The following is a 12,777-nucleotide window of genomic DNA, read 5'->3' as shown; positions in this document are numbered from 1 at the left end:
ACTTAACCTTAAACTTCACCTTAAACTTAACCTTAAACTTAACCTTAAACTTAAACTTAACCTTAAACTTAACCTTCTGGAGTTCCCCAAGGCAGTGTTCTGGGCCCTGTGCTTTTTCTGGTCTTCATCAATGATCTCTCCGACTCTCTTGAAAATCCTGTCTATCTCTTTGCTGATGACTCCACTCTCTGTCGCTCCATACCTCATCACTCAAATCAGCAGTCTGCAGCAACCTCACTCTCTGCAGACCTGGACAAAATCACAGACTGGTCAAACAAGTGGAACATGTCTTTCAATCCTGACAAATCCCACACTCTTACTATGTTTCTCCGAAAAGACGAACTGGAAAACCCCACTATCTACTTTCTGAACAATCCTCTCCAAGAAGTTCTGTCACTCAAGCTTTTGGGTCTCACTATCTGCCATGATCTTTCCTGGGAAAACCACATTTCCAAGCTGGCCTCCAAAGCCAGTCACCGACTGGGCATCCTCCATCATGTGAAGTCCTTCCTTGGCACACCTGAGCTCCTCACCACATACAAGGATTTCATGCATAGCTCAATGGAATACTGCTCTCCCCTCTGGGCTGGTGCTCCTGCCTCACACCTAGCTCGTCTTCACGCTATTGAAACCAAAGCGTTCAGAATCATTGGAATCTCCCGCGATGACGCTATCTCCGAGGGACTTTCACTTACTCACCGCAGGCAGGTTGGTGGTCTTTCCGTCTTCTACCGACTCCTCTCCGGCCGAGCTCCCCCAGCCCTGTCTGCTGTCCCCCAAATATTCCTACAGGTCGCACAATATCTGCCTGCCACCCTCTTATGGTTAAACTGCCAAAATCAAGACTCTCTGCTCACTTTCACTCCTTCATTCCTCTTTTCTCCTGCCTCTGGAACAAACTCCCTCACTCTCTTCAATCCCACTCCTCCCTCCAGGTCTTTAAAACAGCTGTTCACCACCATATATTATCTTCCCCAATCCAAAACCTTGATCTTTTCTACCTCCGCTAATTTCACCCAAAATCCACTTTTTTGAAATACCAACTGCTTTCCTGGAAGTCCTTGGTGTCCTTGCGTTTTATACCTATCCTGCCTCCCCCCAAGCCCTCTCCCTCCCACACATCTCCCGATGTCCCTGCTCTCAAATGTTGTGTTTGTGTGCTTCCTCCCCTTCTCTCCCCATCTTGTCTGCCGCTCCCCTTTTTATATACTTTGTTTGCTTGTTTGTTTGTTTGTTTTTTTGATAAATGTTAGCTCTTTCACGAGCCTCGATTCTGTGTACAAAAAAACACAAAAAAAACACCAGAATCTATATAATAATAGCGTAAGGACTCGACTTTGTTATCCCTTTTACGCCGCACCCAGTGACCCGATGCCCACGGCACGAATGGATTTACGATCTACGAACTGCGCTCTTTGTTTATCACGTACAGCCATACTCGAAAAATCTGAATTAGCCGACGTTGGGGCCCAAAAGCATCCGATTAACTGCCGATACGACGCCATCTTACAACGCCATCGTATTGGCGTCTGCTGGGCGAAGGCGAAGCAAGCCGTCTGCTGATTGGACAGGCGAAGGCGAAAGCAAGCCGTCCACTGAGTGGACAATCCAGAGCATGCATTTGTGCCGGTGTCGTCGATCGTTGTACATATTCGCACTCTTCATTCTCATCTTTCTTCCTAACTCTTACTCGGACAAGCAAATCCCCTCTGCCATCCATAATGGTACACTCCATCCATACACCACATCCTCCCTTCCGTGGATGTTCCACGGGTTTCGGCTAGTTCTTACTAATTGCGAAACAATATTTCCGAAATTGCTCCCTAACAACCCGTAACCATAAATTAACCATAACTGAAAATGGTTTCAAAATACATTGCCTCACTCCTGCTATAAAGCTAAACTTATATGAAGCTTAGGGATCAAGAAAACGCAGGGATCACACGAATTTACCACTGAAATACATGTTCCACTTGTTTGACCAGTCTGTGATTTTGTCCAGGTCTGCAGAGAGTGAGGAGGCTGCAGACTGCCGATCTGAGGGAGGAGGAGTGGAGTGGCAGAGTGGAGTCATCAGCAAAGAGATAGAGAGGATTTTCAAGAAAGTCGGAAAGATCATTGATGAAGACCAGAAAAATCACAGGGCCCAGAACACTGCCTTGGGGAACTCCAGCCTGAACAGGAATGGGAGAGGAGAGAAATCCATTCAGGCCACACGTTGACTACGACCAGAGAGGAAGTCCGCAAGCCATGCGTGGAGATTTCCATGGATACCATAGGAGGAGAGTTTGGTGAGCAGAGCTGGGTGCCAGACCGTATCGAAGGAACGTGATATGTCAAGGGAGACAGCTCTGATGTCCTGTTTGGCATTAATGACCTTCATCCATTGTTGAGACAGCAGAAGCAACAAGTCCAGAGTAGAATGGCCTGATCTGAAACCAAATTGATGATCTGCGATCAAGCCATTGGAAAAGAGGAAGGATTTGGTGTCAGAGGCGATGATTGATTCCATGACCTTGCTGATAATTGGGAGCAGGCTGATTGGTCTGTAGTTGCAAGGATCTGCTTTTGCACCTTTTTGTGTAAAGCGGTAATGTTGGCTGATTTCCAAGATGATGGCAAATGACCTTGAGCGAAAGAGAGGGTGAAGAGAACAGAGAGAGGGTGAGATAGAGCGGCAGAGCAGGTTTTTAGGACCCGTGGGATGATTCTGTCTGCTCCAGTTGCAGAATCAGAGTCGAGGTTTGACAAAAAATTCTCCACCTTGTCAGGAGAGAAGGACACAGTCCTGGAGCAGCTGGGTACGACTTGGTCAGGTGGGAACAGAGAGAGATGGGTTCAGGACACAAGATTTTGAGGCAAACACAGAGTTGGGGCATTTGGCTTTTTCACGTGTGCTGTGTAGCCGTTTGAAGTAAGGGAGGGGATGGAGGGGGAACAAACACCAGAAACAGATTTGACCAGATGCCACCAAGATTTGGAGGAGGGAGACAGGTTTGAGAGTTCAGTCTTGAAAGTGGAGAGATGTTGTTTCCTGGCTCTTCTGAGGGTAGACACACACTTGTTCCGAGCTTTGTGAAAGGAACTGAGATTTCCTCCAGTTGGATTAGACCTCCATGAGGTGAAGGCAAGTTGTTTCAGGGCAACTGAAATACTAACTTCTGTCCTGGAAGTCCTTGGTGTCCTTGTGTTTTATACTTCTCCCACCCCCCCCCTCCATTCCCATGCCTCCTCCCCCCAAGCCCTCTCCCTCCCACACATCTCCATGCTCTCAAATGTTGTGTTTGTGTGCTTCCCCTTCTCTCCCCATCTTGTCTGCCGCTCCCCTTTTCATATACTTTGTTTGCTTGTTTGTTTGTGTGTTTGTTTGATAAATGTTAGCTCTTTCACGAGCCTCGATTCAGTGTACAAAAAAAAAACTGCCTTCCCACAAGATTCAGTGTACCATGGATTGGAGGAACGGTATGACAAATGAAGATGAGAAGGGATAAATCTGTGTATGAGAGAGCAGTTTACTTTGTAAGAATTCCCAGGAAGAATTGATGTCAGAGGCAGTAGAGATGGGAGACCAGTCCAGATGATTGATGTCTGCTTGAAGACCGTGCCAGTCGGCCTGAGTGAAATGCCAGACTCGTCGATGCTGAGGAGGCTCTCTGAGAATGGCCAGAGAGATGTCCACTTTAACAAGCACATGATCAGAAGAACCGATTGGAGCAGAAGAAGAGCAGCAGACATTTGCAGGTAAGTTTGTCATAACCAAGTCCAGAAGAGAAGACACTCCATTGACTGAGATCCGGGTCAGGAAATTGACAGATTGTGTCAGTCCCAGTGAGTCGCAGAAGTCCTTTGCTGAGGTGCCTTGGCTGGTGCGAGAGGAACCCACACCCAGCCAGCTGGCATGATGACAGTTGAAATCACCACATATGAGGAAGAGAGAGTTGGCATGCGTGGATAGAAGTTGGTCCATATTGTCAGACAGGGAGATGTAAATGGAGTCATCACTGTTTGGAGGATGGTACAGAACACGTATGAACAAACGGTGGAAGCAGAGAGGAAGCCATAACCAGAGGTACTCCTGGGGGTGGGGTGGAGAGAGTAAGGGTGAGGGGGGGAGTTTTGAAGGGGAGGGGTAAGGGGGGAGTTTTGAAGGGGAGGGGTGAGGAGGGAGTTTTGAAGGGGATGGGTGAAGGGGTGTTTTGAAGGGGAGAGGTGGAGTTTAGGAGGGGAGGGGTGAGGGGGGAGTTTAGAAAGTGGACGATTGATGAAAAACGAACATTTATTACAACCTGTGTTTATTGTGATTTTCAAGTCAGAGATCCATTTGAGAACAATAGAGGAGGGGTGGAATGAAGGTGAGTTTGGAGAATGTCGGGAGGAATGACTAAGAGATTGAATTTTTTTTTGAAGTGGAATGATTTGAAGAGGAAATTGAAAAAAGCCTTTTAAATAGGAAGAAAAAAATAGTGTGTTGTAATAAACCATTGAATAAAACTCTGCAGGTGAAAGTTTAAACATATTTAAACAAAACCATGAAAAACAATCGGAAAAATCCTTGAAGTGAGGGCGTGGATCAGAGAAAGGAGAAAGGGTTGAATGAGATGGAGGAAACTCGGATTTGAAAGCGGAGTTACGGCTGGAGATGGAAGGAAGAGGTGGAAGAAAAGGAGATAAGGGGGTGGGGCGAGGAGAGAAAGAAAAAAAAATGTTGCATTTAAAACGTTAGACAAAGGGTTGATGTTCAGGGAAGTTAGAGGGAAAAGGGGGAGGAAAGCCTCAAGTTAACAGGCCGCGTACGCAGTGCGAACAGAAAACGATTTAATTATACACAAGTTTGCACGAATTGCAAACCAAGATTAACTCGAAACACACAGTAACACATACACAATAAAATAAAGAGAGGAAATTTGACAAAGACACAAATGGGAAAATACTTAAACTTTGATGCCGTGTAGAGGTCAAAGTCGATTCCTTGTTCAAAGGACAAATTTCAAGTTTCCATGAGTTTTCTGGAACTGGAATACTGAAGTTTTTGTTGTTGTTGTGCCAGTGGATTGCTCGACATACTTTGTTGTGCCTTTGTGCGTACAGCTGTTCTGACATGAGTTTTTCACACCCTGCGAGGAGGTGATGTCTACTTTGTGTTTCCACCTTGCAGAAGCAACACCTGTCTGATTAACGTATTTGGTTAAAGCGATTTGTATTTTTTCGTTGTTCTTGAGAATTTAATATGAGTCGATCGCCATCCTAGTTGAGCTTATGTTTTCTCTTTTCAGCCACTGAATTGAGGCTTTTTGTCGATGTACAGTCTGTCCAACTCTTTTAATGCTCTTTTATCACTCTCGAAGTTGTTGATGTATATCAAGTATTTTTCATAAGCAAACAGCTTACCAAGCCATCCGTTCCGCATCAACCGCTTTGCAAGCCGCTTACTAATGGTCACACCCATGCTCAATTGTGTTAAAATCTTCGAAAACGATCTTTATGGTTACTGTTCGGGAAGATAACCAAGGATAGTTTTCAACCTTATCGGAGTGATAGTACAAAACGAGCCTGGGTTAGATCCAGAATCCCTGGTATCTTTGGTTTTAATCAAAACCCGGAATGTTTGAAACGAAGTGTTTGATTTGTGACGAATCTGCCGATTGGAATAGATGAATAAACTTTTCAAGATAATGTTTAAGCACATGGTGTTCACTCACTCACTCGACTTTCACTCACTCGGTCTTCTTCACTCACTCACTCACTCACTCACTCACTCACTCACTCGCTCTCACTCACTCACTTCACTCACTCAGTCTTCACTGACTCTTCACTCACTCGGTCGGTCTTCACTCATTCCTCCGTGTACATTCACGTGGTCTTACTCACGCGGTGTTTGTCTGTGTTGAACTCTGTGGTATTATACAATACTGTACCCCATGTACTGCATGTACTGTACGTAATGAACGAAAATTTGTCCATGGTGGAGCAGAGAATGAACCCCCCGGGATGGAGGAGCGGCTCCGATGGAGGAAACGGGGTCAGTCCGGGACGTTCCCCCGGGGATGAAGCGTCTGGACCCGGTACGTGCCGTACTGTTCATTCCCGTGCGGAGTCCGTGCTGTGTACTATTTAAATAAATAATAATTTAGATGGAGAATCACACCATCAATGTACGAATCGGGTTCTCTTGTACAAGATCGTGTCGATCTCCTGATCGGGTTCACTCGTACAACTACAAGATTGTGTCGATGTCCTGATCTGGTTCCCTCGTACAAGATTGTGTCGATCTCCTGATCGGGTTCCCTCGTACAAGAACGTGTCGATCTCCTGATCGGGTTCACTCGTACAACTACAAGATTGTGTCGATGTCCTGATCTGGTTCCCTCGTACAAGATTGTGTCGATCTCCTGATCGGGTTCCCTCGTACAAGAACGTGTCGATCTCCTGATCGGGTTCCGTGGTACAATATCGTGTCGATGTCCTGATCGGGTTCCCTCGTACAAGACGTGTCAATCTCCTGATCGGGTTCCCTCGTACAATATCATGTCGATGTCCTGATCGGGTTTCCTCGTAAAAAATTGTGTCGATTTACGAATGGGGTTTCCTTGTACAAGATCAGGTTGATATACGGATACTAAACAAGAATGTATCAATTGAATGCAGGTTTATTAGCAACAACGATGAACAATCAATCTGCAAGACAAAGAAAGCGATGGTAGATATTAGAATAAGATAATAGATACAGAATATGCAAATAACAATGCGCAGTATTACACAAGATGAGAACGCAATAGAGAACAGCACCATACAAGAGTTGTCTATCTCCCTTTCCCAAAAACGTTCAATTGTGACACAGAATAGAACGAAACTGGAGACCGAGAAAAAGGATCACATGAGTTTATAATTGATATTCTTCTGAATTGAATCGGGCTGGTGGTTTGATAATTCGCTTCGGGCGGCCCGTCACCACCCGATCAATCGTCGGAGTCCTCTGAGGGCAGTTCGTAATTTCCTGGTCCATTGTGGGAGTCTCCGGTGGGTGGTTCACTATCGCCCTGTCCGACGCCGGAGTCCCCTCCAGCTGGTCCATCATCACCCGAACCGTCAAGGGGGCAGAAATAGGCAGTGACCGTGGAGGTGTGGCGGTGGTCTGCACATGTGGTTGGTTAGCGACTCTCGCGGGTGGTGTCATCGCGGTGGTGGAGCGGAGTGTCTGTGATGGTAAGCCCGGCGCAATGACATGTTGGGGTTCACCCTTCTGGGGAGTGGTAACAGGATTGAGACAGACTCTTGGAGCGGCGATGGGTTGGGTACCAGACATTAAGTATTTCGGTACGATTGGCATAACACTTGGCATAACGGTTGGCAGCATGCCACTTTTGCCAGTCGTAGTGGGAGTTGTCATGCTGAAAGGCGTAAAACGTCGCAGGAACTTACGATTCCGGAGAGTGATTCTTCCGGAGCCATCCACCTTGACAACGTATTGATCGAATTGTTTTACCTCAATCACGGTTCCGGTCCGGTCCCATTTTCGTGGTTCCAGGCCGGTCTGGTTCTGGATCCGGACATGGTCCCCGACGGCCAGTGGAGGTAGTTTTGTCGTGTGTTCAGAGAGTCTTTCGATCTCCCTGGCATGCCGAATGCGCAAAGCTTCCTCACGATTGTTGCGTGTTTCCCGCCAGGTGTCCGATGGCAAGTATCTGCCTGGGATGATGGGTATGAAGTCCTTGACTGGCCTCTTGAAGATGATCATGGCTGGAGACAACCAAGTGTCCTGATCCGGTGCATTCCGGTACTGGAGTATTGCACGTTGGAACCGATCAGTGTCTAGTTCACCATTGGAACCAGTGTTATCGGTGATCATTCTTTTCGATGTTTTGACTGCGATCTCGGCACGACAGTTGCTGTGTGGGAAGGCAGTGGATGACAACCGATGGTTAACGCCCCACCGACGCAAGAAGTCTTGGGTGTCATGTGCCGTGAATTCTGGCCCACAGTCAGATGCCAATTCGTCGGGGATACCATAAGTGGCGAAGTTCGACCGCAGACATTTCACTAGGCCTTGTGCCCCGCCAGTAGTTAGCTGAATGATTGGCCAATTAGAGTAACGATCAACGGTGACCAAATAACTCCGACCCTTGTGATGAAAGTAATCTGAACAAACGTACTGGAAAGGGTAGGCAGGTTCAGCTGAGGCTGTAGGTGGAGCACTTGGGTGCGATGGGGCCATCCGATTGCAGTGTGAGCAGCGATTGCGCATCTCATGAATCTGGGGAGTGATTCCAGGCCAAAAGATCGAGCTGCTGGCCCGGGTGGTCATAGCCGTGACTCCTTGGTGAGCAGCATGAAGATTCTCAAGGACAAGCTTCCGTAGCTTCGGTGGGATGATAATCCTCCCCTTGTAGACCACTATGCCATCAATAGTGTAGAGGTGTTCACGGAAGGGAAAGTATTCCAAAATGGACACAGGGAAATCGTCCCGACTGGCAGGTAGACCCTGCTCAATAGAATTGAGTAACTGCAGCATCTGAGTGTCACTTGCTGTTTCGTCCCGAACATCGTCCCAAGTGACGGACCGCACAGAATCGAGTGTCTTGATGGCTGCCATAGAAATAGCCATTTCCATGCCAGAGTCGTCATCTGTGGTCCACAGCCCAGTCAAGGTGTGCTGTCTTAGTGTAGTCGATGTGGCCACATCCATAATGGAGGAAATGTCATCCACCAGTGGCAGTCGTTCCGATGGTCTGGCACCCGACGGATGTCGTGAAATCGCATCTGGTACGCAGTGTCGTTTTCCCGGGATGTGGATAATTCGGAAACGATATGCTAGGGTCCTTTCTTTCAAGTTGGCAAGCCGCGTGTTATGGATGTCCTCTAATCGTCTGTCACCAAGAAGCTTGATTAAGGGCTTGTGATCGACGGCAATAATCAGGTTCTTGCATCCCAACACAAAATACTTTACTTTTTCCAGGCTGTCCGCCACTGCTAGAGCTTCACCCTCTATCGGAGCATAGCGCGACTCCGCTGCATGGGTGAAGCGGCCTCCAGCAAGGGTGATTTTTCCAGCCATCGGGGCAGCACTGTGGGGTTTCACCAGGGCATCTGCAGTGTTTTTGGAGGAGCCAGAAGCCAATCCCATCCTTCGACCAGTCAGTTGCGAGACATGTTGTCCGTTCCTTGTCAAAGATCCGGACCCCATTTGCGACTTCAGATATGATGAGTCGTTTTGATTCTTTGAATAGGGATTGTAGTGTTGCATCCCAGTAGAAGGGGGTGCATGGTTTTAGGAGGTCCCGAAAAGGTCGCATCCTCTCGGTCATGCTGAAGCAGTATGTTACCTGATTGACTAGCCCAAACCAGGAGCGAATGTCAGTAATTGTTTTTGGTGTGGGGAAGTCCTGTATCGCTTGGAGATACCTTTGGCATGGTCGTACACTGTCCATGGTGATCTCGAATCCAGCGAATTCGACCGTGTCCTGACCAAAATGGAATTTCGTCGGATTTTGCGTAATCCCATTACGGCCGCACAGGTCGAGCCAGTTGCATGTCTGAAAAAAGCTCTCTTCCAATGTGTCGCTCCACATGATGGTATCATCAATACATTTGGACTTGTTTTTGAAGTCCGATACGATTTCGTCAAATCGTCTGGAGTATCCATCACCTGAAGCGATGTAACCTTGGGGAGTGGTGCAGTAACGGTATCGGCCCCATGGTGTGATGAACGTTGTCAGATGGCGGTCACATTCTCTGATTGGAACGCTGTGATAGCCATTCCAGGCGTCTGTTACCGTCTTTTTGGTGTTATGTGGCACCGCCATTGCTTGATGGAAGGGTGACTGGGTGTGGTGGGTCTCACGTGTGCAGTGCGCATTCAGTGGTTGCAGATCAACTGTCCTCCGTGGGGTCCCATCCTTCTTTGGACAGACGACCATTCTGCTGCACCATGTCACTGGTTCACCAATTGGCACCGGTTCCAGAACCCCTAACCTGATGTCGCGATCGATACCAGCCTTGACTTCTGCCTGCCAGTGTAAGGGGACAGGCACTGGGGTGTGCACCGCTTTTGGTGTTGCCTCGGGGTCAACCATCAGTGTGAGAGGCGGACCTTCCATGTGGGGTAGTGGCTGGTGTTCGCAGACATTGAATGTGCTGCTTTTGTAGTACTCCAGTAGCCATTTCTCCAGCCTCTCTCGGTTCTCGTCAGTGGCCGGAAATGGGATAGATGTAGGCAGTGTAGGGGGAAGCGATCTTACCGGGCAGTTACAATTTGCATCGATAACTGCTGCCACTGCAGCACCAACTGTGTTGGATTCGCCAATGGTTGGGAAGCTACTAGACACGAGGCCTAGATCGACGCATGCTTCACGACTGAGATACATGTTCCGTGTGTCAGGTGAGATGTAGTAGATTTGTCGGGTTTCAATAATGTCGCCATTGGCTGTGCGACCAGACAGGTGTAGGAGCATGGCGCCGATAATCCGGACCCTTCCACTGTTAACAGCATTCATCTTCAGGTTGACAGGTAACAGGTCTTCATTACGCAGCCCGAGTTTGTGGAAAATATTAAGTCCTGTGAGGCAGCTTTGACAGCCAGTGTCGGCCATGGCCTGGAGCCTAGCCGATTTTGGTCGGGATGACAGTGGCTGGCCGAAATGGTCATAAGATTCCTTATCGATCCGTGCTATGAGTTTTATGTACGGCTGTGGTTGAGACTTCTTCTTGGTCCAGCCAGAGAGGTGGTCAAATATATGGTGGTCGAGGTGTAGTGGAGTTGACAAGGTGGCCATGGCCCTTTTAATTTGCGGCTTCCAAATGGCCGTTTCTCGTTCCGTGACAGAGCAGAGGAGATCGTGGACCTGGCTGCTTTCATCCACATCATGAGCATCCATTGATTTGTCCGTAGGTTTGTTGTCCGCCTTTTTCGTGCCTCCCCAGCAGACATGTGCAAAATGGCCGCGAGTGGCGCATTTACTGCATGTTTTCCCGTAGGCATTGCAGAATTGACGCCTTTGGTCGATGTTCGGCTGTTTGCCATGACCAGTTTTGCCGCAATAACTACAAATGGCCGCCTGCTTGTCGGTAGTGATCAGGGCTCTTTTGTTCTTCCAGTTTTTGTATTGGCTTGCGCCATGAGCGCCTTCACTATCGAGCAAGGCATTCTGGGAACGTTTCCCTGCTTCCTTGGCCTCGACGAAAATGAGAACTTCCTCCAAGCTCATGTTCTGATTTTGATCACTGAGAATGTCCTGTTGTATATCTTGATCGGCGAGTCCCCGACATAGGACATCGCGAACCATGTCCTTGGTGTAGTTGACATCAGTAGGGGGATTGCATGAGCATACAACAGAAAACTTGCAGATCTCAGCTTGACCAGCCAGACGGGCTGCGTAGGTACGAATTGGTTCTTCTCGGTCCTGTCGCATGTTGTGAAGGTTTACGCGGGACACCATGGTATTCTCCTCTCGGACAGCAAGGGACCGAATGGCTTGTAGTATAGCTGCCTCGTCCTTGATTTCAATGCGTGGGTTGCTGCGGTGGAGGTCACGTCGTAGGTTATCATCACAACATTCAAGGAGTTGAACGCGAACATCATTGCCGATTATCTGGGTCGCTGCCTTGTAACCATCCCATCTTCTGGTGAAATATTGCCAATCTTTGCTGGTACCGCCGGTTTGGATACGAGGACGGCTGACTTTGTCCGGTTTGGCTGGTGCAATGGACGTGTGGGTCATGGCGTGGATGGAGAGCTGGATAGCAGCAACGGCATTGTCAGTGCTGTCAGTAACGTAGACACAGCTCGGGAAGGGGCAGACTGCAGCAGGCATCTTCAGATGAGTTGATTGTTCATAAACAAGAATGTATCAATTGAATGCAGGTTTATTAGCAACAACGATGAACAATCAATCTGCAAGACAAAGAAAGCGATGGTAGATATTAGAATAAGATAATAGATACAGAATATGCAAATAACAATGCGCAGTATTACACAAGATGAGAACGCAATAGAGAACAGCACCATACAAGAGTTGTCTAGATACTAGTCAGGTTCACTATGTTTTTTTGTTCAAAATTTTGGTAGATTAGCAAAACTATACATTTTTAGAATAATCAGAGCATGAGGAATCCAAAAATTAATGTTTACATTTGCGTAGACACCTTTGCGAAAATGACACTCAGGACAGTGATGAAGATCTGTAAAAGCATATTCCTGAACGGTATAGACCTCGTAGATCCTGTGTATAGGACTTATAGTTCAATCTGATACTACCTATAACTTCCTATAACAACCTATAACTTCAAAGGACTTGCAATATCATGTATTATGTAATACAGTTATATCGCAAATATAAAGACAATGGTTTTCAATTACCTTTGTTTGTTGCTTTTCTATAATCCTGAGCACTATTTTGAGGCCTTTATTGGATTCCTTGACCCAGAAAACATAGGATTAGCATATTTAATTAAGTCTCTAGGTTGACTAGAAGCCGAGATCGCGCAAAATATGTATTTTATGGCGGCCATTTTCAAAATCCAAAATGGCGGCCATGCAGGTGTCTGTGCAAATACCAACATTGATTTTCAGATTCTCCATGCTCTGAAGATTCCAAAAATGTACAGGTTTGCTAATCCAAAAATTTTGAAAGAAATTATATTTGTTAACATAGTGAACCTGACTATCTTCATCACTGTCCTGAGTGTCATTTTCGCAAAGGTGTCTACGCAAATGTAAACATTAATTTTTGGATTCCTCATGCTCTGAATATTCCAAAAATGTATAGTTTTGCTAATCTACCA

Source organism: Myxine glutinosa, chromosome 5 (genome assembly GCF_964187855.1).
Source record: "Myxine glutinosa chromosome 5, kmMyxGlut1.1, whole genome shotgun sequence".
Taxonomy (NCBI): domain Eukaryota; kingdom Metazoa; phylum Chordata; class Myxini; order Myxiniformes; family Myxinidae; genus Myxine; species Myxine glutinosa.
This window is presented reverse-complemented; position numbering follows the sequence as displayed.